This window comes from Pipistrellus kuhlii, unplaced genomic scaffold (genome assembly GCF_014108245.1).
Source record: "Pipistrellus kuhlii isolate mPipKuh1 unplaced genomic scaffold, mPipKuh1.p scaffold_m20_p_5, whole genome shotgun sequence".
NCBI classification, from domain to species: Eukaryota; Metazoa; Chordata; class Mammalia; order Chiroptera; family Vespertilionidae; genus Pipistrellus; species Pipistrellus kuhlii.
This window is the reverse complement of record NW_023425551.1, coordinates 2783888-2810502: the sequence shown is the minus strand read 5'-3', so window position 1 is coordinate 2810502 and position 26615 is coordinate 2783888. Positions and strand designations below refer to the sequence as shown.

At 49.4% G+C, this 26615-nt stretch overlaps 1 protein-coding gene across 2 annotated transcripts in view; it reads left to right on the top strand.

Annotated features, from left to right (window-relative positions):
* TIAM2 (TIAM Rac1 associated GEF 2) overlaps positions 1–26615 on the top strand; it is a 151253-nt gene that overhangs the window by 27668 nt on the left and 96970 nt on the right. Inside the window, exons 3-4 of one of the 2 annotated variants that reach the window (XM_045572776.1) lie at positions 16389–16395; positions 23762–23846. The gene's annotated coding sequence lies outside the window, so the exon portion shown is untranslated. The remainder of the gene's footprint in view (positions 1–16388; positions 16396–23761; positions 23847–26615) is intronic. The other variant, XM_045572775.1, reaches the window with a different exon arrangement.

Genomic DNA, 26615 nt, shown 5'->3' with positions numbered 1-26615 from the left:
CCCTCCCCTGCCCGCCCTTCCAGGCTGGGCACACTGTATGCTGCTGCCTCCTTCTGGGGATCCCATTGGCTAGCCAGGGGTGGGCAAACTCATCAGCCAACAGGACAACTATTGAGATTTCTTTTGAGAGCCAATTGTTTTATTTATTTATTTATTAAAAAAATATATTTTATTGATTTTTTACAGAGAGGAAGAGAGAGGGATAGAGAGTTAGAAACATCAATGAGAGAGAATCATTGATCAGCTGCCTCCTGCACACCCCGCTACTGGGGATGTGCCTGCAACCAAGGTACATGCCCTTGACCGGAATCGAACCTGGGACCTTTCAGTCCGCAGGCCGTTGCTCTATCCACCGAGCCATACCAGTTTCGGCCAGAGAGAGAGAGAGAGAGAGAGAGGGAGCGAGCGCCAAATGTTTTAAACTTAAACTTCTTCTAACGCCACTTCTTCAACATAGCCTCGCCCAGGCCATGGCATTTTGTGGAAGAGCCACACTCAAGGGACCAAAGTGCCATGTGTGGCTGGGACCTTCAGGATATGACTGCCCTTTTGAGCTCACTTCTCTAGTCACTTCCGTTAGAGGATGGTACCAGTCACACTGTGATCACCCACTGAGTGCTGCTGCGGTGCCCAGGCTCCTCACTCGCATCCTTTCATTTCTGCCTGGTAACCAGCATCATGGGGGAAGCACCGTTATCTCCATCTACCAGTGAGGGAGGCCGGACTCGGGAGAAGAGACTTCCTCTGAGCCACACGGACGGGAAGGGGCAGGGAGTGGATTTAAAACCCCGGTTCTGCTGAGACCGGTTTGGCTCAGTGGATAGAGCGTCAGCCTGCGGACTGAAAGGTCCCGGTTCGATTCTGGTCAAGGGCATGTACCTTGGCTGCGGGCACATCCCCAGTGGACGGTGTACAGGGGGCAGCTGATCGATGTCTCTCTCTCATTGATGTTTCTAACTTTCTATCCCTCTACCTTCCTCTCTGTAAAAAAAAAAAAAAAATCAATAAAATATATTAATAAAAATAAAAATAAAAATCCGGTACTGCCGATGGCCCTCGCCCGCCCTCTGCTGCCTTCCGTGGAGCTCGTGGGACTTTTAGAGAGCATCCCGTCCAGTGGCTCTGAGCCCGGCTCCACGTGGGCTCAGCCGGGGAGTTCGGCATGAGATCCCTGAGTCTTACCCCAGCTGGTAGTCAGCCCTGCTGGGGTGGGGCCCAGGCCCGCCAGGTTCGCTGCTAGGAGCCCCCGGGTGATGGTGCTGTGCAGGCAGGGGCCTCCCTGGCCTAGTCCATCTCCTCCGTTTCCAGGAGAATCTGAAGCCAACGTTCCCTCCAGGCCAGTCAGCTGGTCAGTGCCAAGCGGGCATTGGCCCGAGGTCTCTCAACAGCCCCTGGTCTCTCACTGTTGTTCTCCTTCCAAATCCTGACGGTGGAGTCTGGATACAGGAAATGCTGGATGAGATGCTCCTTAGCCTAGAGCAGGGGTGGGGAACGTCCGGCCCGAGGGACGGGCAAGGCCCAGGACATCATTTGGTCCGGCCCTGCCAAGGCAGCAGGGGCGAGCTAATTAAATGTTTGACCAAATATAGCGGGATACCTTGCAAGTTGATAATTTTGTATGGCCCTTGAGTGAAGTTATAAATACCCCAATGGCCCTTGGCAGGGAAAAGGTTCCCCACCCCTGGCCCGGAGGCTGCCTGCCTGTGTCCTCAGGCCTGGTTTTGGAGGATCATAACACATCGGGTGGTTGTGATAGGGCCCAGTGAACATCAGTGGAAATACTGATATGCAGCAGTAAGTATGAAGCACACTTTATTTTTTTATTTTTATTTTTAAAATATATTTTATTGATTTTTTACAGAGAGGAAGGGAGAGAGAGAGAGAGCCAGGAATGTCGATGAGAGAGAAACATCGACCAGCTGCCTCCTGCACAGCCCCCACCAGGGATGGGCCCACAACCAAGGTACATGCCCTTGACCGGAATCGAACCTGCGACCTTTCAGTCCGCAAGCTGAAGCTCTAACCACGGAGCCAAACAGGTTTCTGCTGAAGCACACTTTACATTATCTCTCTGTCTCAGTCAGTTTGGGCTGCTACCCCAGAATGCCACAGATTGGGTAGCTTAACAATAAGTGTGTATTTCTCACGGTTCCGGAAGCTGAAGTCCAGGGATGAGCGCTCACTGCCTGGTGTATGGCTGCGGCCCCACTTGGGGGGAGAGCCGGCAGACAGCACAGCGTTGGGGTGGCGGGGTGGGACGAGGGGGCTGGAGCTGGCGGGGACACTCGGAAGGCCCCGCTGTCTATGGGGGAGGCAGCATAGGGACTGTGGGAGAGTTTTGGCTGAAACGTCCCAGAATGTTTTTATAGCGCGGTAAATGGTGCAACAAACAAATAAACGCGGGGCATGCTCGAACAGAGAGATCGCGAAATCCTCATCGGCTCCAGAGGGAACGTGGCTCCTCGGAGCGCAGCCTCAGAGCCTGCCTCTTGCTCTGAGCTGGCGGCACACACACCGGCGGCCTCGGGGCCGGGGCTGTGGTCCCTGGGCCCGCAGAGATGCCCGCCCGCCCGGAGAGTGGTGAGTCCCCTCATCTGTCTCCCGGGCGCGGGGAGGAGCCCCTGGGAGGACCTGGGGCCCGGGATGTGCGCTCACAGGTCTCCGTCTGCAGTGGGTTCTCCTTCATGCCTGGACGTTGCTGAGTCTTTAGAAAAAAAAAAATTAGATAATGGAGTATGGTTTTGTTTAGTCTCGGTGTTTTCCTAATGTTGGCCTGCTGAGCTGCCAAGCTTGCTCATTAGCTATGGGTCATTAGTGCTGTAATAATTGTTAGCTTTGGCGGGGCCGGGTCGTTCGTCTGGCTTTACCTGCAGCGAAGTCTTGGCTTGTCTGTTGCATGAGCAGCTAGCTTTCCCAGGAGTGCACATTTTACAGTCGGTGTACTTATCAGAATAAGCTCTAATTTGAAATAATAGTAGTCATTTAAAAAAGCATTCATTTAAAAAAAAATGGTATAGATGTTTGGCTGGAAAGGAAATGAGCAAAAGTAACTTCAGGGCAAGTAAGATGCTGTTCTTTACATTTTATTTTTTAAATTATGAAATAAAACCTGGTATGTTAGAAAAGGAATGTGGTCGTTATAGGGGAAAGTGTGTTTTAAATATACGTGGCATGCGGCAAAAGCAGGCTTACAGCGGTGAGTATGTGAAACACAGTTTATTGTATTCTTATTAGTTGCTAGAGACCCGGTGCACAAATTCATACATAGGTGGGGTCAGGGCAGCCAGCTGTGGGGAGGGGATGTGGGAGGTTGGGGGTTGATTGGGGGCGGAGCCAGCGGGGGAGAGGTTGGCTGGCCAACCTGTCCCTATCAGGCTGGTTGGCCGGCTGCAGTGCGCATCACAGCGATCGGTCGTCCGGTCACTCGGCTTTTATATAATAGATATAGATTGTATTATTTTCCGTATGAACAACTGTAAACCTCCTTTTGCCCCACCCTGTATATCGTAAGAGAAAACACACCAGGACGAGTGTTTTCTTTGGGTAAAAGCTGAGTGGTGTTTGCTAGTTTCGGCAGCAGTGCCTCCTCAGCTCACTGCTTGCCCTCTGCCCCGGAAGCAGATGGTCTCCAGTGGAGAATGAGATGACTGGAGAGTCTGGGTGCCAGTGACCTCGCTATGTGCTGGTTTGTTGTTTCTAATCCTTTTCACAATTCGAGCCAGGTCATAGTCTCCGCATTGGCTTTACTTGGAGAAGGAAATCATCTGAGTCACTTGCCCAAGGGCAGAAAGGTTCCGTTAGTAATGAGCAGGCCAGAATGCAGACCCAGTCCACCTGGCCCAGAGCACATTCTTTCTACAAAAAGCCTTGTGTTCCCCCCCAGTCTCCTGGCCACGTGGTTCTGGCCTAACACGCTCTCTTGTCATTGAGGGTTCTTTTCTAGCAAGTGAGCTCTGAAATCTCACCTCAAGCATAAGTGAAGGTGGCAGTTTCTCCCATCCTGCTCTAGTTGAAGGTATAGCTTGCACAGCTCATTCAGCAGTTGCCACCGTGGGAAGTAGAGTTACTTTTAATGATGTTACCCCGGTCTGTGTGGGGAGCGAGTGTGTTACGGAGAGGGCAGGAGGGGGTGGGAGAAGAATGTGCTTGACAGTTTAGTGCTCCTGTACACACTGAATTAAAAAGCAAAGAAATCCAGAATATAATTTAACCCCCTATGGTGATTTTATCTTTACTTGTACCATTAATTAATAATACCAGTGATTGATTTATATTTCAGGCACAAAATAATATTTAATATTACCATCTTTCCTGGTTGAAATGATAGAAATGATATACAAGTTACTTGAGTTATTGATTATTCATAGAAATTGTTAATAATTCTAATTATCTTCTGATTATGCTTAACAAATACTGAATTTTGAAAGATTCAGAAATTGATACTACCATATGATATGCACCATAGGAAAATTTCTATTCTCCATGATTTGATTAGCTATGAGTTTTATGATAGAATTAAATCTTAGAAAGATATTCTATAAATTCCATAATTGCTTAGACCATGTTTATTTTGTTGACTGTACACTTAACATATACCAGAATCATGTTTCTTAGCATTTGTTGTTTTATGAAGTATTTGTTGAATGACCGTGCATATAAATGAATGAAATTTACTTCTAAAAACAAAACCCAGAATATATCCTAATTTTATTGCAGGTTTATAGCAATCTTCTATTCCTTTTATGGTATAATAGGATAAAAATCAGTTATTATAACATTGGACATACAAAGTACTGAAACAGTATTTAAATTTAGGACATTCAGATGACTATATCATAATCAAAATACGACTCTGAAGCACTTCTAGAAAGAGAGAAAGAGAGAGGAAGCAAATGTGGTAAGGTGATGGCGTTCGGAGAAACTGGACCTTCGGATGAGGGGCATAGAGGAATACTTTGTTATTAATTATTTAATTTTTAAAAAAATACATTTTATTAATTTCAGAGAGAGTAGAGAGAGAGTAGAAGCATCAATGATGAGAGAGAATCATCCATTGGCTGCTTCCTGCATGCCCCACACTTGGGATTGAGCCTGCAACCCGGGCATGTGCCCTACCTGGGAATTGAACTGTATCTTCCTGATTCATGGGTCGACACTCAACCACTGAACCACACTGGCTGGGCTGGAGTTCTTTAAGCTATACTTACAATTTTTATGTAGGCTTAAAACGATTTCAAAGTATTTACTACAAAAACTATTATGTATTTGTTATTAGTAAAGCTCTAACAAGTTTGACAGCATTTAAAGATGAAAACTTATTCTCATCTTTCTCAATGACTTAGAAACAAAGGACACTGATTTATGATTGAATGTATGGAGGAAGCAGTTCATAATAAACTTAAATACTGGCCTTGGGCAGGTGAAAACATAGGAACAACCAGCAGAAACAACGTGAGTTTTATATAGAAAAATAATTTTCTCTGAAGGTGAGCTCATGGTCACAAATTAAAAACAACATGAAATAAAAATTACTCTGAAGAGGCAGAAAAAAACAATAATGCTCTAAGAAATTAAGATAAAAAGCCAGAGAAATTATGAAATAAGTGTTTTAGAACTAATTCAGATTGGGAATAAAATCAATAGCACACTATGAAATGAGAATAGAAACGTTTGAAAAGGAGCCAAATAAAATTTGTAGAAATACATTGTGCTCATTGCAACTGAAAACACAGTAGACAGTTAAGAGCAGATTAGGTAAAGCTCTGTTGCCACTTGGTGCTAAAGAATGCTGAGAGACAATCTCAGAAATAGAAGTTAGATGAAGGGGAAAAGAGGAAATTGGGCAATGTTTTGGTAGTGGTATACTAGAAGTATTCATAGGTGTAAAAGGGATTTCAATTCCATGTAAGAACAGTATTGATAAAATGTTAGATGCTCAGTGCATGAATTTGTGCACAGGTGGGGTCTGGTTGGCTCACCCTGATTGGGGTGGATCAGGGCCAGGCCAGCTCGGGGGAGGGGCCATGGGAGGTTGGCTGGCTGGCTCTGCCCCCGATCAGGCCAGTTAGCCGGCCACAGTGCGCATCATAGTTATGGGTCATTCCAGTTGTTCCAGTAGTTCTGGTCATTTGGCTTTATATATATATATATATATATATATAGACTAGAGGCCCAGTGTACGAATTCATGTACCAGTGGAGTCCCTTGGCCTGGCCTGTGGAATCAGGCTGAAACCAGCTCTCTGACATCCCCGAGGGATCCCGGATTGTGAGAGGGCACAGGCCAGGCCAAGGGACCCCACTGGTGCAGGATCAGGACCAAGGAGGGATTGCAGGATGGCTCCAAGGCATGTCCAGCTGGTCTCGCTCAGTCCTGATCAGCTGGACCCTAGCAGCAAGCTAACCTATCAGTCAGAGCCTCTGCCCCCTGGTGGTCAGTGCATGTCATAGTGACTGGTTGACCAGTTGAATGTGTGCCCCCTGGTAGTCATAGCAGTTGAGCAGCCTTAGCATATCATTAGCATATTATGCTTTGATTGGTTGAACGGCCGACTGGTCGACCAGACACTTAGCATATTAGGCTTTTATTATATAGGATATGATGTTATCCTATATAACAAAAGCCTAATATGCAAATCAACTGAATGGCCAAACAGTGGAACGGCCATCCAGACAACCATCCAGATGACCATCTGGGACTACACTATGACACCCACTGGCGCCAGGCCAGCCAAGGCCAATGTGATGCAATTGGTTGGGGGCCCAGCCATCGGCCCATGATGGCCCCGCCGATGGAGGCCCAGGCCACCGGCCTGTGGGCTGCGGTGGGTGGGTGAGGCCTCCCTCTGCGAGGAAAGCCTGGGTCCTGCCTGGGTCCTGGGTGCCAGCGGCTGGAGGGGAAGCCCAGGTCCCGGGTACCAGAGGGAAGCCAGTGCCAGCAGCCTGGGGAAAGAAGGCCTGCTCTTGCACGAATTTCACGTAGGGCCTCTAGTATAGGATAATATTGGAATTGTGACATAAAGGATCTGTTGTGGTATTAGCCAACAGCATACTTAAGGTTGTGTATTTGTTGTAAAATGCCTTTTCAGAAAACTTCAGAAGGCCTCGGGGTGTTCTGTTGGCCTGCAGGACATTTGCAGAGGAGAAGGCAGGGTGTCCGCTGTGACGTCTGTAATTTATTTACAGACGCGGGTTTAATTGCTGCGGTCTCTGTGCACGCTGAGGAAATGCTTCTGAGTGTTATTTTTCATGGCTGTCTGTGTGAGGTGGATGAGAACACTGTGTAACTGAAGGAAGCTCCGGAGCGGGGCTGTTGGCTGCGGGACTGCAGTGTGGGGCCGCTTCCTTCGCCGGGGGAGTGATTGTTTGGGTGTGTTTCCCATCAGAAGAGATTCGTCTGGAACACCGGCCACCCCAGAACATATTTCATTCGAACAAGGAAGCAGTGTGCCTTTCCGGGCTGTGTATATTTTCCAAACTTTGGCTTTTTCCTTTTGTGGCTCACGCTCAAGTCAAACCCTCATACTTGAACTGCGGCGTAACCATTCCAAGTCCTCTCATGCATCAGAAGTATTAGCATAGTTCCGTTCAAAAGTTTTCCAAAGAAAACTAGCAAGCACATGCTGATTACCCAGGAAGTCCCCCAAAGATCACTGTTTGGAAGCATGGCTGCATTAGATTGAATGACTGTATTTGAATAACAGGTTCTGTGTATCCCCAGTGATGAAAACAAAGTCAGAAACATACTGACTTCTTGTGTTGTAGAGGGGTCTATCTTCTGATATCCGAAACAGCTTTTTATTTTTGTTTTATTTTATTGATTTCAAAGAGAGGGAGAGACGGGGAACGAGATAGAAACATCAGTGATGAGATAGAATCATTGATCAGCTGCCTCCTATTGATTACATGCCCCCTACTTAAATCTGGGCATGTGCCCTGTGGGAATTGAAACCGTTACCTCCTGGTTTGTGGGTTGATGCTCAACCACTGGGTTATGCCAGCTGGGCAGTTTCTGATTTTTATAAATGAGATTTTTCTTGCTCATTCTCCCTTAATATACATATTTAACCTGAAAAGATCTTTTGCATATGGAGACAGAAAATTTGGGGGTGTTAATGAATGAACATGTTTGTTTCTTTGTCTCCTTGTTGTTCCTTTCTTGGGTCTTGGCAGTCAGTCTCCCAGTTTTCCAAATCCAAGTCCTGTTCTCTTCTGAAACTTTTCATGTCTCTTCATTGATTTCTTTACACTCTGACTGATGACAAGACAATGGTCCATTCTTTCTTGGCCAACTTTCTTTTTCATTGAATAAAGTTTTTATTGAGTAGTTTTAGGAATGTAGAATTATTGCACAGGTAGGATAGGGTTCCTGTATAACCCACACCAGGTTTCACATCGTATATTATTACAACTTTTGTTGCAACTGATGAATCAGTACTGATATGTTAGCATTAACTATAGCCCTTACTCTGCTCGCCGCTGCTTTTCCTTAATGTCCTTTCTCTGTTCCAGGATCCCACCCGGACACAGCAATACACTTAGGCATCATGTCTCCTTAGCCCCCTTTTATCTCTGACAGTTTTTCACTATTCTCTTGTTTTTGATGACCTTGACAGTTGTGAGGAGTACTGCTCAGACATTTTGCACAGTGTCCCTCAATCTTTTTATTGTTGTTGTTAATCCTCACCCAAGGATATTTTTTCCATTGGTTTTTGGAGAGAGTGGAAGGGAGGGGGAGATAGAGAGAGAGAAACATCAGTGTGAGAGAGACACGTCAATTCATTGCCTCCTGTATCGATGACCCTGCAACTGAGGTGCCCTTGACCAGAATTGAACCCGTGACCCTTCAGTCTTCTAGGGATGACACTCTAACCACTGAGCAAACTGGCTAGGGGCCTCAATGTTGTTGTTTTTTTTTTAATTTAAAAAATATGTTTTATTATTATTATTAATTAATTTATTTATTTTTACAGGGAGGAAGAGAGAGAGAGAGAAAGAGAGTTACAAACATCAATGATAGAGAAACATCGATCAACTGCCTCCTGCACACCTTCCACTGGGGATGTGCCCACAACCAAGGTATACGCCCTTGACCGGAATCGAACCTGGGACCCTTGAGTCCACAGGCTGATGCTCTATCCATTGAGCCAAATCAGTGAGGGCAGGGGCCTCAGTTTTGATAAGGTTGAGCTAATGTGTGTTCGGGAGGAAAAGTGCCATTGTTCTCACATGGTATCAAGGAGTGTACTCTCAGTATGAGATGTCACTGTTGAATTTTACCTTGACCGCCTGGCTTAGGTAGTGTTTGTCAGCTTTCCCCACCATAACATAATCCTTTTGTCTTTCTCTTTTCACACTAGACTCTTTGGAAGAAAGACACTGAAGGGATAAGTTAGGCTCTACCTTGAAGAAGAAGAAGAATCTACATTAATTATTTATAATTCTGCATAGGAGATTTGCCTATTCTTCCACATTTCCTTATTTATTCAATAATCTACTTATGTCCATTTAGATTCATGGATGTTTATTTTATACTTTAGGTTATAACCCAATACTACTTCATTTTGTCATCCAGCTCTGGCCACTGGAGCACTTTCAGTTGGCTCTTGCACTCCTTTGACATGTCCCCTCATGGTGGGTCCTTCGTGCCTCCGCCCCGGAATCCCCCATTTCTCCAAGGAGCCCTGATTCTGTGATATTAGAAACCAGGATCTGGGTGCCAGGTGTTCTTATTGCTGCTGGGATGATGTTCCTTCTATGTACACGTATTTTAATGCATCTTCTCTGTTCCTAAGTAGATTAGTGGCTCAACCTGCCATATTACACACCAATTATATCAGAATTTCTGGGCATTAGTCTATTGTTAAAGTTACCTTAGAAGCAGGGAAGCCTGTACAACCCTTCAGGATAAAAACTGATGATACATGAGTAGCTATTGGGTAACTATCGATGTTAATGATTGATTCATTTATTTAGCAAACATTTACAGAGTCCTAATCACCTGCCAGGAGCTACAGAGAGCCTTGGAATAAAAGGCTTATTAGCGCTTGGCATTAATAAAAAAGGACTGGCATTCCGTCACTACAAGATGAGCCAGGTTCATCTTCTGTGGCAGCCGTTTCTCCAAGGAGCCCTGGTTTCTTTTAGTTGAAAATGGTATTTAGAAGCCAAGATCTGGGTGCTGGATGTGTTCATTGCTGTGGAGTGTGCTGCCTCTCCAGGCACTCCCAGAAAACAGAGCGAGCAAACATTTGTGTATGTACTAATCCATGTGTGCACACAGCTGTGTTCTCTCTCCCTCTCTCTCTCTCTCTCTCTCTCTCTCTCTCTCTCTCTCTCTCTCTCTCTCTCTCTCTCTCTTAAAGTAAACATGCGTTCATACTGACGTCTCAGATTCTACGCACATACCTGTATTTCGGTGCCTAGTACCTGTGTATATATTCTCCAGCTCTGCTGGCTTCACTCCTGCCTCCCCTTCCTCTTTGTAACGTCTTTTTCTGATAGTGAAATCCTGGCTTCCATCGTCTGCAGTTTATTTATAGGTTAGTTCAATCCTCGTACATTTGTGAAGTGGTTTCGGGATTGCCAGCTTGTACTACTACTGAGAGCAATAGATTTGCCAACCACAGCACAGCCTTTATGTACTCTTTTGGGTCATTAGCTTCTCGTTAGAGTACTGGGTTCTAAAGTTATTTAATTTAATCAGCTCTGTTTCCACCCACCCAGTTGTGATATAGTGACATGCCTTTCTTACAGTCTGTTCCAACTGGAGATCACCTGACCCCTGGTTGATTTAAAAAAAAAATTGCATAACAATTTAATTCACTCTTTGTGTTCAGTTCTGTAGGTTTTAACAAATGCATAGAGTCATGTGCCTACCACCACAATGCCATACTGAACAGTTCCGTCATCCCAAAATGTTCTGTGTGGTCCCGACCCCTGGCAATTTTGCCTTTTCCAGAATGTCATATAAATGGGGTTATAAAATATATATAGCCGCCTTTTTTGGGGGGTGGGGGATCTGGCTTCTCTCACTTGGAAAAATGCATGGAAGAGTCATCTGGTTTATTGGGTGAGTCATAGATTCTTGTCTTTTTATTGCTGAGTGTGGTTCCTTTGTATGGATGTAGCACTGTTTGTTCATCATGTGATCATTGAAGGACATCCTGATTGTTTCCAATTCTTGGTGATTGTGAATAGACCTTTGCATACAGGTTTTCCTGTGAGCGTAAGTGATTGGATGGAGAGCTAACAGTGGGAGTGCTGGGCTGTGTGATAGGGGTGTATTCAGACTGTGAAACTGTTTTCTGAAGTGGCTGTACCATTTTCCACTCTCACCTGTTCCTCATCTCCTCACCACCCTCATCAGCTTTTGGTGTTATCAGTTTATGCTTTTAACTTTGCCATTTTAATAGTGTATCGTGATATCTCCTTGTGGTTTTACTTTGCATTTCCCTAATGACTAATCATGTCGAGACTCTCTTCGTGTGCTTGCTGGCCATCCGTCTGTCTTCTTTGAAGTGTCTGTTCAGATCTCGGGCCCATTTGAGAAGCCGGGTTGTTTATTTTCTCACTGTTGCGTTTCAGCCATTTTTATATATACTTTGGATATATAAAAGCCCTTTATTGGGCATGTGATTTGCACATTTTTTCTTCCAGCCTGTGCCTCGCAGCGTTTTCTAGGAGAAAATGACTGGTTCAGGTTTAGTGGCCGGGCAGCGTGACTTAATAAAAGGGGCAGTGACTCAGGACCCAGAAATGCAGTAACAAGATCTCTGCGTCAGATCGTAAATGATACTTTAAAAACTCCATTTCATCCACAATCAGCTAGAAAACAGTGTTTTAGCAGTTGATCATATTGTGGTCTTTCCTGTTTGTTTATGCCGCAGCTTTCATGTGACCCTGAGGATGAAGTGTGTGTGTGTGTGTGTGTGTGTGTGTGTGTGTGTGTGTGTGAATGTGAGGGTGTGGTGCACGTGAGCACGGACACCAGAAATTCTGTGTATATTTCCTGCAGTATGTCTTGATCTGGGAGATAGCTCCATGAGCACATGCATATGTAAGAAGTTATGGAACTGCATAGTTATGACTTGTGTACTTCATTGAGTGCACGTTATAACTGAATTAAAATAACTCTGTGTGTGTATGTGTATGCATGTGCACGTGGAAGGTGGTGACACCTTGGGTAAAGTAATACATAGAAAGACCAGAAATGATGCAGAAACAATGGGCGAATTAATATGGCCAAGTATTCATCTCAAATCCCGCCAAAGAAGACCGTAGAGAGAACCTAGGACAGATGCCAGAGGCAGTGGACAAGTGCTAGCAGATAGATGCTCATGCGTGCGGGCTGGCTATCCTGCAGCTTTGAACACTGGCACTTTATCGTGGTGAGTGTGAGTGAGGAGAGCCTGCTGTCCTGCTGCAGAGTTTTATTAACGGTCTAGCAATCTCCCCGGAAATGCCTCATAAGCTCCTTTCCCTGCATGCGGAGCTAGCGATGACCCCCGCTTTCCTCGAATGCGGTAGGAATGTGGGTGCTGCTGGTGTTAGCGTGAAGCCACGGGAGCCACAGGGCCGCACTGGGAGGAGCCGGACCTGAAGCGTGTGGTCCAGCTTTTGCAGCACCAGCACCCGAAACGCGTACAGCTTGTAGGAAAGCACACAGCTCACAAACCCGCGGAACCCCTGGAGCCCGCAGGAGCTGGTGGATCCGGCGTGCCCGTGTCTTCACCGTGGACGGGGACTGTATTTTGGGCTGGAGCCTGGCTCTCTGACCTCCTCAGAAGTCCTGGGCTGACGGCAGGCGTGGCCCGGAGGCCCTCCCTGGAACTGGTTCCTGCGGCCCAGGCTGCGCTCCTCCCTGGGCAGCATGCTCCTGAGTGACTGCAGGTGGAGGCTGGGCAGGCTTGCAACATGGAAACCGGGTGACATAACTCCGGTCCGCGGCTGGTGCGATGAGGAGCTTGTGTGCGAGCATGGAGATAAGCCGTCCTCTCATTTCATCTTCCTCCCCTCCCCCAGCTTCCTCTTCCTCTCCTCCCCCTTTTCTTCCTCTCCCTCCTCTTCTGCCCTCTCCTCTCCTCTGCAGCAGGATACTGGCAGAATCATTATTTTTTCATAAATACACACTATGAAAGCGTTTCTTTCTAGTTCTGTTTACACCCAAGCAATGCAAGTTCTACTGCAAACAGGCCTGTGGAAATCTGGTCATTTCCTTCTTGCCCCATGACCGTAACTTTTTTTATTTTTATTTTTTATTTTAACAAAAGCATAACTTCCTTTTATGCTTTCATGTGTGAGTTTATTTATTTATTTTTTATATATTAAAAATATATTTTATTGATTTTGTACAGAGAGGGAGGGAGAGAGATAGAGAGCCAGAAACATCGATGAGAGAGAGTCATCGATAAGCTGCCTCTTGCACCCCCCCCCACTGGGGATATGCCCGCAGCCAAGGTACATGCCCTTGATCGGAATCGAACCCGGGTCCCTTCAGTCCCCAAGCCAACGCTCTATCCATTGAGCCAAACGGTCTCGGCATGTGTGAGTTTATTTTGAATCACAGTCGTGGCCCAGTGCGAAGGAGAAGCTTTCTGCAGCTTCTCTCCGGCCGGTGACCGGTGCGAACTCCGGGCGGGACCAGGCACGCGGGCCAAATGGGCGCCGGTCCCATGTCCGGCGCGTGGCTCAGCCCCGGTGGCCGGTCCCCGGGGTGGTCCCGCCCCGGTCGGCACATCGGAGACGGGGCTTAGCTGCGGGCCTGGGAGGACGGAGCTGTGCTTACACTGGGCAGCGCTGACCCTGGGAAACCCCAGCTGCACTGAAGCCACCGGAACAACCGCTCACCCTGGTGTGCCCCGTCCCCCTGGGCCCTCTCCGCCGTGCGGCCACTCTCGTCCTCTTGTTCTCTCTCTGTTTATCGTCACCGGGAAGGCTCCTCCCGGCGCTGGTTTGGAGTCTCTGTCTGCAGCTTGTTTGCAGGTCATGCTCCGCCGCTCTCTGTAGAGTGGTTTGCACCTGGTTACACGTGAGGCGTGGGCAGGATGACCTGCGGGTCCCGGGTGCGGCGGGCAGGGGCCCTCGGCGGACGGTGTGTGTGCAGGGGGTCAGACGCCGCAGGCCGGGCATTAGGCAGGGAAGTGAGAAACCACCCAGGACACGGGGCCGTAAAAACACTGGGCAAACGGACCGGCCTAGTCTTTCAAAATTTATGTCCGAATGATGGTGCCTCGAGCTGGGGGTGGAGACTCAGTTCCCAAGAAACTGCCTTTATGTGTCTTCACTCCTGGGCTCCGAATGATATGAAACAATTTTTTAAAATATATCTTATTTGCATTTTTACAGAGAGGAAGGGAGAGAGAGAGTTAGAAACATCAATGATAGAGAGACATCCATCAGCTGCCTCCTGCACAACCCCTATTGGTGATGTATCCACAACCAAGGTTCATGCCCTTGATCGGAATCGGACCCTTGAGTCCGCAGGCTGATGCTCTATCCACTGAGTCAACTGGTTATGGCCGACATTTTTAAAGCAAGCTTATGCATTAGAGAAGCGGAGTGGGTGTGCACTGGTTTTCCACACGTCCGCGGGGCCTGTCTCTGTGGAATCTTCATCAAGAAATGGAGGAGCTGGAACCGGAAATAACTGGACTTTCAGATGATAGGAAACTCCTGTGAGTGGGAGCAGCATTTCAGAAGGGGCTGATTAAGCATCGGGACCACTGTATTCCGGAACTGTGTGTGCTTACAAAGTCATTCAGTGCCCAAGCACTCACTGCTCAGATAGTCTTGGCCATGCCCCGCGTCAGGAATGCCGGGGACAGACTCAGAGAACAGAGTTTGTGTCTCAGGGAAGCAGGTGGGCCTATGAGCAAAGAATTTCTACTCAGTGTGGCAAGGACCCTACAGATTTATCCGTTTTTGCTTGCTTGTTTTGTTTTAAAATACATTTTTATTGGTTTCAGAGAGGAAGAGAGAGAGAGATAGAGATAGAAACATCAATGATGAGCAAGAATCGTTGATCAGCTGCCTCCTGCATGCCCCCTCCTGAGAATGGAGCCCAAAACCAAGGGCACATGTCCTGACTGGGAATTGGAACCTGATGTCTTGGTTTATAGGTTGACGCTCAAACACGGAGCCATGCCTGCCGGGCCCTTACAGATTTCTTTGTACAAGGCACAGTGATGTACCTGTAAGTAAGGTTTACTATCCCTCTCCTGTGGCGGCCTTAGGAAAGGTAGCTGAGAGAACGAGGAGAAAGTTGTGAGCTGTTAGAGCGGAGAGGAGCACGGTAGCCCAGAGGAGATGAAGGCGCACGGAGGACACGGTCAGAGAATTCACATTGGTGGCCGGAGGGCCCGGAGCTGGAAGGGGCAGTGGAGGTTGTATGCCATGGAAAGATGCTGGGCATTTTTAATCCTAAGGGACAGGTAATAGGAGAGGTTTCATACTGGAGCATGCCAGGATCTGGCTGGCGTTTTACATTTTCCCCCGGCTGCGGGTACAGGAGAGATCTGTGGGTGGAGAAGGACTGGGGTATTCCAGGGGGACTGAGAGGCAGAGGGCGGGGCAGAAGGGCAGGGCAGGGAAGGGGAGTGAGGGGCATGGGAAGCAGGTAGGACCTGGAGGACTTGCTGAATGGAACCTGTCTGTCAGGAAGAGGGGAAGGAGAGGCGAGCGTAGGATAATTGGTGGGTTTCTATCTTGCGAGAGAGTGGCCAGATGGAAAGGCCATTATCATCCCAGGTTGGGTACCGGCCCAGGTTAACTGGGGGCAGCATGGGGGCGGGAATAGCGTCAGTTGGGGGCATCTTGATCTTGAAGTGGCACGTTCAGTAGGTTGGTTAAGTGGGTCTGGAGCCGAGAAGATCCATTTAAGCTGGAGATGGAGACGTGGTTGTCATAGCGACCGTGAAGGTCCTGAAGTCACCCAGGAGGAGCACGTCAGAGGGGACGAGATGAGGACTGAGCTCGGAGCCGCGGAGGGCGGCGGGCCGGGTGGTGGCACAGGGAGTCTCCTATGTTAGGTTTTATGGGAAAGAACACTGTTCCTGGAGAAACAATAGCCCACAGTCCGCAGGATTAAATCCATGTTTCCTGCGAGGAGCTAAGCTGGCCTCATTTTAGGTTCCGCTTAGAAGTTGCTGTGCCTCACGCCTAGAATCTGCTGTTATAGCTTCGCCATCCGAGGGCCCTCCAGCCCCGAGGTAGGCTGCGCTGTTACCCATTCCTCTGACCCGGGTCCCTCTCCGGTCTCGGATTGCCTGAGGGCTTCCATACAAGGGCCGAGTCCTCCTCTGCACACTGCGATATTGTACCCACATTTCCACTCCAGCCCGGGTTCGGGGCTCTGTGTGCTCCCCCCGGGTTTGCCCAGCCAGAAGGGAGGGCCAAGGTCACGCCCACCACGGCCTGGGAGGGGAGGGGAAATGAGAGTCGCGGGGCTCTGTTCTCTGCCCAGCTGCCTGGCTCCCCGTAATTACAAGCCTCATTCCCACTTCAAACGCCAGTTTCCTACCTGCAGTGGGCACCCTCAGAAGCAGGGCCCCCGCATGGCTGAGTGGGAGGCCTGCACCCGCACCTACTCATTAGCACCTTTCATCCCCAAGATAAAAGGCCTCCCAGACACCGGGATCCCACGGAATCCCTTTGAGGCCAGGAGGTGGATAGCAGACAGAGGAGGAGACCTGGAGGAGGAGACCTGGAGTGCCTTCCCTCGCTCCCTCCCTAGCAGCTTGTTGGTAGATCCAGGGGAGAGCCAGGATGCGGTGTGTGATCTGAGCAGACTCACCGCAGGCCCTGTTCTGTGTTGATGGTGCCATGCTCTCCCAGGGCCTGCGTTGGTCAGTGATTCCTGCCAGACGGGTAGCCGGTATCAGTATTGACTCGCTGATCTGGACACGAAGATTCTACCCACGAGACAAACTTAGTCACGGGCGCCTCTCCCTATCAGCTAATTGGCTGCAAAATTAGTCCTTTGCCGGGAAGCTAGGGTGCCGTGACTTAAAAATATCCATATAAGGTTTAAGCATAATAATCTCCTCTAAGGGACTGAGTGTAATGATAAGCTTACTTCACCTATTTCTTCAGATTATTATTATCAAGAAGTCTTCTGTTGAGTCTTCATTAAGATCTTCTTGAGGGACTAAGAGACTTAGTTCCTCAGCTGTGATGGATGTACTTTCTGTCTTCAGAACTGATCCCAGTGCTGTTTAACATGCAGGGCGTGGCTCAGTGGTTGAGCATCAACCCGTGAACCAGGAGATCAAGGTTCGATTTCAGGTGAGGGCACAGGCCCGGTTTTGCAGGCCTGATCCCCAGTAGGGGGCGTGCAGGAGGCAGCTGATCAATGAATCTTTCCATCATTGGTATTTCTCTCTTTCCCTTCCTCTCTGAAACCAATAAAAATAGATTTAAAAAATAAAAACAATTCAGAGTTGTATTATTGCTGCTCACTTGTGCATTTCGGACCGGGGATCCCAGAAGCCAGCAGCAGAAGGGAGGGCTAACGTTGATTGTTTAACATTTGTTGAGTTGGCCCTGTGTCAGCTAATCCCAAGATAGGTCCTCGTTTTATTTTCACAGCAGCCCCGGAGGTACGAATGGTCGTGTCCTTCGGCGTGGAGGGAAATGGCTTTAGGGAGGGGGATCGGTGAGCCAGAGCGTGGGGTCCCAGGGGGCAGAGCTGAGGGGGGCCTTGACGCCACACTAGGTGCCTCGACATTCTCACGAAAGCGCAGTTGTCTGTTTTGGAAAGACACTGTAGGATTTCCAGTGACTTTTCATCCTTCCTAACCACTTTACAATGAACTCGCACTTCGGCCCCTCCACAAAATACCACGGCCTGGGCGAGTCTATGTTGAAGAAGTGGCGTTAGAAGAAGTTTAAGTTTAAAACAGTTGGCTCTCAAAAGAAATTTCCATCGTTGTGCTGTTGATAGTTGGCTCTGCTGACGAATGAGTTTGCCGACCACTGGGCTAGGCTTGTTGGCGGTGTCTCCTCGTGTCCTGGAAGGTCTGGCGTCAGGTGTCAGGTAGACATGGGGGTCAGGGAGACCGATGCGATGCCTCCTAGGTGCTGCCTCGGGGCCTCAGGCCAAGCGCCCCAGGAATGCCACGTGTGAACTCTCGGCCTTCTCTGACCTGGCGGCGGACATCCTGGAGGGTCACGGGAAGCAGGTCCACGGGGGGAGGGAGCATTGACGGCCCACCCTCGTCCACAGGAGCGGGTTAAGGAACGTGTGCACGTGGTTTCAAACATCCCCAGGATCCCCGTGGAGGAGGCCCCGCCTACTCTCCCTGGGACACTGACTAGAAGGACGTTTTGAGATGCGCACCTTACTCACTGTATTTGGGTCTTACGTGCAGACTGGGCTCCGGGCCGCTCCTGTGAGCATCCTCCCCCTCTGGACCACATCCTGTCCACAGGGCGTTGTGGCCGGTGGCTTTTCAGCCTGTGTGAGGCTGTGAGCAGGTTCCCGGCCACTGTCCTGTGCCCAGCACTTCGCGTGGTGCCTGGAACACAGTAGATGCTCAGCAGCTGCTGCTCGCCTCGCACGCGATGACTGGAGTCGATGCCTTGCCCGCGGGCCGGCCTGTGCTAGCGTTCGCTTCTTGCGTTTTGTCCCCGGATACCTGACCTTGGTGGGAATGCTAGGGAAGACAGAAGCCGGCCTGGGGCATACGGTGGCCCGAGGGGATGCACCCGGGCCTGCTCCCGCCGCCCACGGGCTGTTTGCGGGTGCGTTTCCCACGCGCCGGCTCAGGGACAACAAGGGCCTCGCTGTTGTCCACACGCCTGCCTGAAACTTCCCGTTCTCATTGAAATGAGTCCCGCTCTCAGGGCCGGCTCACGTTCTGCAGCCTCCTTTGTTACAGCAGGGTCCGATTCCCGGAGCTTTCTGTGCAGGAGCCGGTGGTGCCGGCGTGAGAGGCGAGGAGAGCTGTTCTGAGCAGCACGTGGGGGGCAGCCTTACCTGGAGCCTCCCCTCTACCCGCCCCCGGGGGATCGCAGAGCGGCTTGTTCATTGTGTCTCTGAATCCCCCGGGCCGAGGGCTGAGATCAGAACATCCCCCTGTGAGCGGGCGCTGCGGGGGAGCAGCCCGACGGCTCAGACGGGCCACACCAGGGTTAAAAGCGACAGAGTCACATTTCTGCTCCCGGTCCCTTCCTGGCTCCTGGGAAACTTCCCACTTTTCTACTGTATTGTTTTACCCAGAAACCAGCGCAGACGCCGAGAGGAGTCTCGACGGGTGAGCCGTGCAGCTGATAGCAAGGCTAAAGTAAACCCAGAAACGATTTATTTAAAATATATGTATATCTTATTGATTATTTACAGAGAGGAAGGGAGAGGGATAGAGGGTTAGAAACATCGATGAGAGAGAAGCATCTATTAGCTGCCTCCTGCACACTTCCCACTGGGGATGTGCCCGCCACCAAGGTACATGCCCTTGACCGGAATCGAACCTGGGACCCTTCAGTCCGCAGGCCGACGCTCTATCCACTGAGCCAAACCGGTTAGAGCAACTCAGAAACTTTAAAACGCACTTTATTCAGGGAGATGGGGCGACAAAGGGGTTCAATGGAAGGAGGCGTGAATGTCGGAGAGCGAATCATTGATCGGCTGCCTCTTGCATGCCCCACACTGGGGACTGAATCCACAGCCGGGGCACATGCCCTGACCAGGAATCGAACTGTGACCTCCTGGTTGACCCTCAACCACTGAGCCATGCCAGCCAGCCGGGCGATCCTTCTGTCGTCTTACCTAATGCCTTGGAGTAAGAGAATATCTTTTTTTAACAACAACAAACTTTACTCTGTGTGTGTGTGTGTGTGTGTGTATATATATATACACACACACACATACACACATACTCTGTATATATATATAGATATAGTTTTAAAAACATGATACTTCAGTACAACTTCTGTTAATTCAGCAGTACAAGCTTTTTCTGTCCTACAAAATTTTCATTTTATAGCCACGAGGGTGAAAGCGACCTATTACATTTATATCTCACATATCCTGGTATACAAACAGTTCTTAACCGAATCTGAGCCAAAAACTAGAAGTCTTTGGTTTTAGCACTTGAAGAGCTTCCTCCATGCGAAGAGCCTTAAGTCATAGACGAGTCACATTCCCAGCGTTTGCAATTGCTGGTTTTAAAACGGCAAGGAACAGGTGAATTCAATCTTTTAATTACAATGTTTTGTATACACGGTAGATAACACAGCTCAGTAAGACTTCGCTATCATCCTAAAAGAGAATATCTTGCTAATAACACAGCTGAGAGACTGCCCACTGCTGAAGGTGGCTTATGTTTTGTCCAACCGGTGAGACTTGTTGAGCGGCCCTGGGACGCTCACACAGTGTGGACAGGCCGTGAGGACACTGGGACCTAAGGAAGGTCCACTGACTTGTCCCTGGGGCACAGCCGTCCGTTCCAGCTCACAGCGGATGGAGCTGTCTGGCGAGCTGAGTTCTGGCCCTCGTTCTTCCCACCGCTGATAGGTCCTTTCTCGGCCTCACTTTCTTCAGCTGCCACATGGGCAGGGTTTGAATCGGTGTGCTCTAGCCGGAAACCTGCCCGAGAGGGTTTCAATCCTAAATGATTAACAGTTACTATTACTCGGGATTCTCCGGGGGAACAGAGTCAGCAGGGCCTGTGTGTCGGGCTAGCCGTGGAGATGTACTTAATGGATTGTTTCACACTGTAGTGGGAGCCGATGAGTCTGGGGGCAGACTGGCAGACTGGACATTCAGGCAGAAGTTGTTGCAGTCGTGAGTTCGGATTCTGCACGGCAGGAGGTGGGAAAGTCAGGCAGGGCTTCTGTGTTGGGTCTGTAGGCAGAATTCCTTCTTCAGACCTGGGTGCTTGCTATTGGGGTCTTCCACTGATTGGGTGGGGCCCACCCATGTATGGAGGAGAATCAGCTCTAGTCAGAGTCCACTGATTTAAATGTGAGCGACATCTAAAACATATCTTCACAGCAACGTGTAGACTGGCATTTGACCAATTATGCACCATGCATGGCCACGTGCTCTGTAACATTAATCATCACAGAGCTAAGCTGTAACTTCCCCTTTTCTGTCCTAAAAGTTGTGGTGTTGCTTGTAATACGTCTCGTGATGGAAGAGCAGGCTCGTCTAAAACTAAATCATGTTGTGCTAGCCATCGGATGTGTCACTCCTTCCGTCAGTCCGTTCATCATGCATTTGTTAAGCACCACGTGTGAGGCTAGACATCAGGAAGCCAAAGATGAGCCAGATGAGCTCGAAACTTTCAAAGTCGTTAACATCTATTAGGGAGACCAGCACGTGAAAAGGAAATAATAGGAGGTAGCAAGGTGGGGGGAAGGAGAGAGGTTTACACATCCTGTGTTGGTGGGCGGGAGGCAGGGGGCCAGGGGCCAGGGGAGACTTGACAGGAGCGGAGACACGGAAGCTGGGTCTGAGGGGTAATTGGGAGTTCCTCAGGGAGGCGCTCCCAGCAGGGAGCAGCGTGTGCAGAGGCCCGGGGAAGCCATCACCCTCAGGAGCCGGCAGAGTCAGGACGAACGTGTGGAAAGCTTCTGTAGTGTCCTCGGTGCAGGAGCCGCACTATCTGTCCTTCTCATTGGAAACATTGAAATGTGGCGGATCTGATAGTTCATAGTTTCCTGGTCAGTCTTGGCTTTTCAAAAACGGTCTGTATAAAGCATTAGGTAGGGTCCCCTGAAACTTGTTCCGGTTTACAGTGTTACCATGGAAACATATTTTCTTGTCCATGATGGTTTGATTACAAAGCGAATCCAAGATTTCTGCCTGTGCAGGATTGGCCTTAGAAGGCAAGCATTTTTGGCCAAATACACAGTTTAACATGTTCTCCGAACCAATTCTGTCACCTTGTGCAAACCAGCCTTCCTCTTTCAGCTCTAACTTCTCACCTGCAGTGACAGGAGTGGGTTGGTTTTTAAAGGTTAGTCTGTGATCTTGTAAATGGAATTATCGCCACTGTGCCTCCTTACATAGGTTTATCTCTATAGCATGAGCCATTGTGATAAGCAACCATTTCCCAATAGTGGCTGTTTACAATGAAAGTCATATATTGCTGCTTTCAACACTTTGTGAACACTTTTATTACTTTATGCGCATTAATGACTAAATACTTAAGAATGACCAAGAAAAGTAGCTAAGGCCTGTTCCGTTTCATAGTTGAAGCGACCAGAGGCTCAGACGGTGTAAGCCACCAGGCCGGGCTCACTCAGGTGCTAACGGGGAAATGGGGGGATTGAACCTCGGTCTTGTGGCTCCAAAGTCTGCATTCTTTATCAAGGTCTGTGACCCACAGCACACCATCGTTGCCATGGTGCAGTATCCTCTGTACATAGCAGAGGGGAAGTAACGCCTTATGGAAAGGCAAGTGTTACTCTCTGAGAGCAACCTAACCCTGGAACAGTGCTGGAGGGTAGGCTAATGGGGCCATGAAGGTTAATGTATCACTGGACGTCATGTAGGAGGAAGAGGAACTGCTCTCCGCAGTCAGAGAGGGCCCAGAGACTGCCTGCTTAATAAGTAACAGAACGCCGGTCCTTGACCTCACCTACTTGCACCTGAACTGTGCCCCACAGTCCATGGTAACTGTCTGTGAACTCCGGCTCTTATTAGGGTTCTTGCTGGTCCCTCTGCCCAGGGGTCAGTGGTCTGTGTGTGAGGGACCATGACGCCAACTTTGAAAGAGCAGTCAGAGCCCAGCCTAGTCTGTCACCTCGAGGACATTTCCTGAGCTTTCCTTTTTAAATTGGCCACTTGTCACTGTCTCATCTTCCTGACCCTGCATCGCAGGTATCACTGTAGGATGTCTTTCTTATTTGTTTATTTACCTCCTAGAGGCCCAGTACACGAAATTTGTGCATACGGGAAGTGGGGGAGGGTCCCTTAACCTGGCCTGCACCCTCTAGCAATCCAGGACTGCTGGCTCCTAACCGCTCGCCTGCCTGCCTCATTGCCCCTAACCACTCACCTGCCACCATGAGCACCCCTATCCACTCTGCTTGTCTGCCTGGTTGCCCCTAACCACCTCTGCCTTGGCCCCTGCCACAACGGCTTTGTCCAGGAGGATATCTGGGATGACTTCCTGAAGGTCGTTCGGCTGTCCGGTCTCATTAGTAGGTATCAATAAATAAACAAGAAAGACATCCTACAGTGATACCTGCGATGCAGGGTCAGGAAGACGAGACAGTGACAAGTGGCCAATTTAAAAAGGAAAGCTCAGGAAATGTCCTCAAGGTGACAGACGAGGCTGGGATCTGGGATCTTATTATTATAGATTTGTTTCCACTGCTTCCTCCCGTTTGAATGAAGCTCAGCGAGAGCAGAAATTTTCTTATTCACTGTTCTACCCCCACCTCTGGGCTAGTGGATTAATTAGAGTAGGTTGTCCGTCCATCCATCCGTCCGTCCATCTGTCCGTCCATTCATCCATCCATCCCTCCCCTGTCCTTCTTCTACCTCCCTCCATCCATGTATCTATCTGCAAAATGACTTGGTCACATGAAGTCATTAGATGAAGCAGTAAATCTACTTTCCGTTTAGGATGTGGGAAGATCCTCAGATTTCCTCCAGTGCTAATGACTTAACCCTTGATTTTTCTCCCTGCTGCTCCCTTTTTGTACCAAACCCAGGATATGGCAGAATGCGGAGAAATCGAACTTCCGTTACAACATTCCAGTCCTGAGACACTGTTTCTCACCCCGTCCGTGTCTCTGTTTTCTGTTGCCAGGGCTTTGAATCGCAAAGACACCTCTTCAGCCAGCGCATCCCGGACGAATGAATGAGTCTGTAGTGTCACTCACACTCCTCTAGGGGTAAGTTCCGGGCACTTGGGCATCTCCAAGGCCTTCCTCCCTGCCAGCCTGCCCGTCCTCTGTGTCTGCTTCCCACGTACCTCTGCTCACTGCTCTTTGTAGGCGGCCCTGCGTGGGTGCCTGTGGCCCGGCGCCTGCAGGGAGGGGGGACGCGTTTGAGTGCCCATTCCCAATGCACTTCGATGGGACGGGGCTGGTGATCCTCGCCGTGCGGAAGGCTGCACGCCTTCCCCTCTGGGAGCCGCGGCCAGCAGGGTCACCCCTGCCTCCCTGCGTGCCCAGGACAGCCAGAGCCCGCACCTGAACGCCAAACCCACCAGCAGCGTCTGCCGAAGAGCACCTCGCAGAGAGTGTCATTTCTGGCTGGCCTTGTAGGCTCAGGAGAGGCTGATCCTCGGAACCCACCGAGGAAAAGCAGGTGCCACGAGGCTGTGGAGGCTGTTTGCTGGCTGGTTCGTGCAGGGAGAGGCCTGCTGGGGGTGCAGGTCAGATGCTGACTCAGGAGCGCCGCCCGGTGTGCAGGGCAGTGATCGGAAACGAGCGCGGTGTCCACGGTTCCCACTGGCTCTGCCGACACAGGGACACGCACCAGCTCTCCAGGTGGCTGCAGCCTGTCTCCCCGGCTGCTTCCTGTCCTCAGCTCCAGGGCCTGCCTCCCAGTTACCATCTGGACAGCCACCGGCCTCCGCGCCACTGTGTTTTCCTTCTCGGCCGAGCGCTGGGCCCTGGTGTAGTCTCTGCTGCTGGTCCCTGGTGGGCTCTCCCTGGAGCAGGCGTCCCTCGGTCACTGGACTCTGGTCCGCCCTGTCCTCACATAAAGCCACAGCCCAGCGCCTGGCCCCGCAGGTATTTTTTTTTTTTTTGCCTCAATATGTAACGAGCTTAACAGCTAAATGACGCTACTGCGTGCGATGCTAGGTGTCGCCCGGAGAGGCGTTTGCTGACACCGGAGGAGGTACTCAGGATTCATGACTTCTCTGCAAATATTCCTCAGGATTTAAAACTTTCCCTGTGTTACTGTTGGCATCAGAAGCGGTGCAAGCCGGTGGGCTTCTGGATGGTTCTAGGATAATTTAAATATCCTTAAAAACAAGCCTGCCTTTTTAATATTGGAAAGCTTTACATAAAAGCGGCATTTTCCAGCGTTTCTGAAAAATCCTGCGTTCCCGGGGGTGGTGGTAGGGGGCCGGGGGAGGGAGGTGCCGGCCCCTGCGGAGTCTTTTCATTTACCTAATTTGTTTTCCTTGCAGTAGAATTAGGAGAAAACCAAAAAAAGTCGCCTCTACTTCTGTATTAGTCGTGGAAAAAGTAGAGATATTTTTGCAGAGTCTCATATTTCAAGAAAAACGGAACAGAGGGTGTGTTGTGTGCTGAAGAATGCTCGCACACATGTAACTGGCGGGCCAGCGGGTTCTGTTTCTTAAGAACACAGCCCTCGGGCCTGCGCGCTCACACAGTCCAGCAGTCCCGGAGCGTGTGACTGCCCCTCTCTGGACGGTAAAAGCGTCTCTCTGTGTCCAGACACAGTTCTTCTGCTTTTGTTTCAGGTCATTTGCTCCCTTTCAGCAGCAAAACCCCTCTCCTTTCTGAAGATCCGTGGTTGGGTGACCTGGGGACAGTGTGTGACTTGCACACACATGTGTGCTCTGGATCGAGGCTGCACCCCGCCTTCTCCAGGGGACCCCCAGTGCACCAGGCAGACGAGGGTGTGGCGCCTCCTGTGCCCCGGGTGGGATTACCCGGAGGCCCGGCTTTTTGCTCGCAGGGGCACAGGCTGAGATCTGGGGTCTCTCCCGTGACTTAGAGTTTAAAACGTTCTTAATGAAAGTTTTCCTTTACGGGAACTTTTACTCAGTAGGCCATTATATCCCCATTAAGTACGTTTGGACAATCCACAATCACTGACAGTGTATAAAATCCTAAGTTCTGAAATTAAATGCAGCGGTTTATAATAAGTAAAGGTAATGTTTTATATAAAGGATACAATTCGTATTAAAAATACAATGTGCTTTTGTTCGTTTATTCTGTTTTACAAGGGTCCTGCCTTCATGGTGAAGATAAACTGGGAGGGATGGAGGGATGGGGGGAGGGAGAGAGGGAGGTGGGAGGAACCAGGAAAGCTGGCTTTTGCTGTTTGTAGGGTAACTGTCTGGAGGAGGGGAGAGGGGTGAGTGTTGATAACGATGGGCAGACTGGACCTAATTAGTGGAGTGATTTTAGGGTGGCTTCTGGGAAGCCCCTGATTTGAAGGAGTCCTCATCCATCAATCGGGAACAGCGGAATGCGCTCCCTGATGGGCCCTGAGCTTCCCGTCACCCGGTGTCCATCTGTCAGGCTGCTGTGGGAGGGCCTCGCGTGAGAAGCAAGATCGGGCCAGAAAGATGACCTCCGCCGTCTCTTCTGAGAACTCAGATCTAATTATCCCAGGAATTAAACTGATTAGGAGCCTTTCAGCTTGAGCAGTTTCACTTCAGTTTAAAAGAAGAAAACACTGTGAGTGGACCGAGAGGCTGACTCTTCCGCCTTTTAATGACATTAAGCTCAGGGCAGGTGACTTGGGCTCCCTGAAACGTTCCTGCAACCCTTCCAACATGCTCCAAACAGATGTGCCTCGTGGCTAGTACTTATAAGCCAGAATTTTATAAGCCTATTCCCTAACTGACATTTTCCTGCCGAAAATTTTCATTTTACCTTAGCTGAAACTCATTTTGTAGTTTTATTTTTGGGAGCATGGTTTTTTAATATGAATTTTTTTCATTTATATAAAAC